The sequence below is a fragment of the Mandrillus leucophaeus genome, unplaced genomic scaffold (assembly GCF_000951045.1).
Source record: "Mandrillus leucophaeus isolate KB7577 unplaced genomic scaffold, Mleu.le_1.0 Scaffold81, whole genome shotgun sequence".
NCBI classification, from domain to species: Eukaryota; Metazoa; Chordata; class Mammalia; order Primates; family Cercopithecidae; genus Mandrillus; species Mandrillus leucophaeus.
In genome coordinates this window covers 3,371,353-3,375,810 of record NW_012108808.1, presented here as the reverse complement: position 1 = coordinate 3,375,810, position 4,458 = coordinate 3,371,353, and positions in this window count along the sequence as shown.

Here is a 4,458-nt window from a genome sequence, read left to right as displayed (position 1 = left end):
TGAAAGTAAATTGCTTTCATCAAAACATGCCCATTTGTCCCTAAATATTTAATTCTTAGTTAGCTAAGGACAAAGAAAATTTTCTTTCTGAATGATAGTACACCTATATAAATTAGGAAATTTAATATTATACATTATATAATCTACATTCCATACTAAAATTTTTCCAATTATCCCACTAGTGTCATTTATGGCTATTTTTGTTCTCAAATCTAATCAGGAATCATGCATTGATTTCAGCTGTAATGTCACTCTCCTTTTATCTGAAAAAAAAAATCGTTGAGTTTTGTTTTGTTTTGTTTTATGACCTCGACCTGTTGAAGATACAGGCCAATTGTTTCATAAATTTTTTAAACATGTTTTTGTCTGAGTGTTTGTCATGATTATGCCAATGTGAATCACTTTTGTGAGGAACACAGGAAAGAAATACTGTTTTCTTTGTGTTGTACCAGTAGGCACGTGGTTTCAGAATTTGGACTGGAAGTGTATTTTTTTTTTTTTTTGGCTCTCCTGGGATATAATCTTCTATTGGTTCCACTTATCTGGAAAACCCTGACTAATATAGTGGCTATGGAGTATATGTAATCCTTGATAATATTTAACAGAAAACAGATGAAGGTGCATTCAAAGGAAAACCAATGGTATGTAAAGAAGTCTTCAAACCAATTCAAGAATTGCTAAAGGATAATGAGAGACTTCGTTCAGAGAGAAGCAGGCCAAAAAGAGAAATGATAGCATTCAATATTGAGAGAAGTGTCATAAAGAAAATGACATCTGTTATTTGATATTGTGTATTTGACTGATTGAAAGAACAGATTTGTTCTGAATTGTGAGCCAGCATAAGGTATGACAGTACAGGTTACAGGAAGACAGGAATATATTCCTAATCATTGAACTCATATTGTTTTATTATAAGGAAATAAGCTTCCTGGTGTTGGCATGCTTAAATAAGAAACAGATAAAAATATCTCAGAAAAGTTAAAAAATTAAAATAATTGCTTTTCTAAAAATTCCCCAGCAATATAATGTAATGAGTCTCTATTCAAATCGATTTGAAGGTACAGTAGTTTGCATCTTATTTTTTCTTTTCTCTGAGACAGGGTATCACTCTGTCACCCAGTCTGGAGTACAGTGGCACAATTTCGGCTCACTGTAGCCTCAACCTCTCGAGCTGAGGTAATTCTCCCATTTCAGCTTCCTTAGCAGCTGCAACCACAGTAGTGTGCCTCCACGCCCAGATCAATTTTTGTGTTTTGTAGAGACTGGGTTTTGTCATGTTGCCCAGACTGGAGTTTTTATCTTTGACGTTGCTTTTTTGTTTAGACTATCTTCAACTATGAATGAACTTATCATTTTCTTCTAAATTTATTGATATTTGTTTCCTGGATACAATGAATCTATGATTATATATTATTATTGTGACTTTTTTATATGTGCAAGAGATATGGATAATAAACTTTTGCTGCAATTATTTATTTTAATGAAAAATAGAACATATACAGATAATTTCACCTGGAAACAAATGTAACCTCCCTGTATAGATTAAAGAGAATGGTGATAGTAATAAATTATTTGTGATCCCAAATACTATCATAAGTTTTAGATTTATCACTTGTACATCTTCTCAAAATAAGGCAATACCAAATTCAGCATTTTGCAAAGTTATAAATAATATTTAACATAACTGCACAAAACTTTAGATTTTCTACTGAAATAAAAAAAAATTCAAAACAAATTTTACTTTTGTTTGGAATGAACTACAGGTCCTTCTGTTGATTCTGTCAATGTTTCCTTCATTTAAAAATTATAATTTAATTTTTTTTTTTTTTTTGAGACAGAGTCTCGCTCTGTTGCCAGGCTGGAGTGCAATTGTGTGATCTCCACTCACCGCAACCTCTGCCTCCTGGTTTCAAGCAATTCTCCTGTCTTAGCCTCCCAAGTAGCTGGGATTACAGGTATGCACCACCAGACTCAGCTAATTTTTTGTATTTTTAATAAAGACGGGGTTTCACCATGTTGGCCAGGCTGGTCTCAAACTCCTGACCTCGTGATCAGCCCGCCTCGACCTCCCAAAGTGCTGGGATTACAGGCGTGATCCACTCCACCTGGCTACTGTAATTTAATTTTTAGAGTTAGAACAAATCCCAGAGGTTACCTAGATGAGATCAACATTTTTTATTTTGAAAGTGAGAAAAGTTCTATTAACTTGCCTGAGTTTGCAAAATTCTTCCCCCAATGCCATTGAAAGTAGAATTAGTAAGCAGCCTATTTTCTCTACTATTCTGCACTGATTCTGCAAAACGAAAGACAGGTGTTGTCTTATGGGCTGGCTTATACATCAGTTCCCCCTACAAGTCTGCCTTTACGTAGGTCCTTTTCATGTACAAGCATGAAACATAATCACTTACTATTTTCTATTTAAAAACCAAATCACTAACAGATATCAATGATATCTAGCTTTAATTGTTTGAACTGGATTCGGTCTTTCATTTTCTAAATTGACTAAAGTTTGTTTAACTTCAGGTTTTAAGGTGGCTTGTGGTTTATTTACCCAGGTTTTAAAAATATCACAAATGTATTCCTATGGTTCAGGATTCTTACTTCACTCAAAGCTAATCACTTGCCCAACCTCTCCCACTATAAGTGCTAATATATTACTAATAGACGATAAGATGTACTCAGAAATGTTTGTGCTTAAAAGATTTTCATCTTACAGTGTTAACCTTTTTTCCTTCTCTCTACTTTGAAAGCTGTAACTCATATTTGAGTTTCTTTTCTTAACATTATCACAGATTTTGTGCTTGAGCACATCTTTTAGCTGTTAAAACTCAGTTTTTCTTTGAGTTTAATGCAAAACTGACAGAATAATCTTAAATGTTTAGTGAAATTATTGCCAGATTGTAAATCCTTATGGAGTTATGCTAGTGAAGACAAAACATTTCAACATTTGTCTTAGATGTTTGCTAATGAAGACAGTCTTTTACATTTGCATCATTTCAACTCTTATTCTTTAAAATACATACTCAGCTGAAGAAAACACAGTAGTGTTCATATTCCAACAACCTTTTTTTTTCCCCAACAGACTATGCATGGAAAACATAGTCCTGTGTTGCCAACATTGGGAAAATGTTCCTTCCGAGGTGCTCTGCAAGCCTTCTGTTTACCACGAACTTGCTTACACACATTCAAAATTTCATACTCAAGATTTTTCTCAAAGCAGAGAAAATCTGTTAGTAGCAGAATTAGAATTGTCATGAATGATATGTTGTTACTGTAATGTCAAATATGACGATTTTTTCTTCTGACAATACCCTTTAATGCTTACTTTATTTATTTATTTATTTTTGAGACGGAGTCTTACTCTGTCGCCCAGGTTGGAGTGCAGTGGCGCGATATCTGCTCACTGCAAGCTCCGCCTCCCAGGTTCACGCCATTCTCCTGCCTCAGCCTCCAGAGTAGCTGGAACTACAGGCGCCCGCCACCACGCCTGGCTAATTTTCTGTATTTTTGGTAGAGACGGATTTCACCGTGTTAGCACAATGATCTCGATCTCCTGACCTCGTTGTCCACCTGCCTCGGCCTCCCAAAGTGCTGGGATTACAGGCGTAAGCCACCGCACCTAGCCCTTACCATTATTTTTAAAATAAAGAACATTTTATTCTTTCATTGCTCTCATAAATTAATAGGAAACTAATCATTTAAATGTTTTGAAATGCATTTTCATATCTCTGTGGTATATAATGTGTTAAGTGTTTTGTAACAATAGCTAGAACCTGAATAATTTACTGTATTATGGGAATTTTTTTTTACTTCTGATGACTTCTACATTTTCCAGAGAACTTCGCCTAATTTTAAGGATCCCATACCACTGTCCTTCTCATTGTTAACATTTTTCCTAATGACTCCTTATATTACATCAGTAAGAAACTTTGCATGTGACGTATTTTAGGGCTTTCTCATAATTTTATGAGATCAGGGGTATTATTCTAGGTTGAAAAACCTTAGGAAAAAAATTTTTGTGATTCGTGGACCCAGTAATGAACTTTAACTATCAGTCAAGTTTGATTCAGGAAGGACATGATTGAAGTAATGAGATTAATTTTCTGGATGCTTATATAACACAATTTAGAAGCTTGGAAACCAGAGAGATTATAAAGGTCTTTCTGTTCCTGCAGACTCAGGTATCCGTTTGTGTCAGAATGTTGCCTCATGGTATGAAAAAGGAGAGGCAATAAATGTAAATAAACATTTATATTTTGATGATGAGATAAGTGTTGGCCAGGTAACATTTGTAATTGAAATGTCACGCTTAAACTTTTGCTTCTGTCCATGAATATTCCTCATGCAGAACTTATTCTGTGCTAAAAAAAAAAATTGGATAAAATAAATGAAACATCTGTTTTCATGCACTGGCACAAAAGCCAACACAGGATTGAAAATCTTGAGAAAAAGGACATA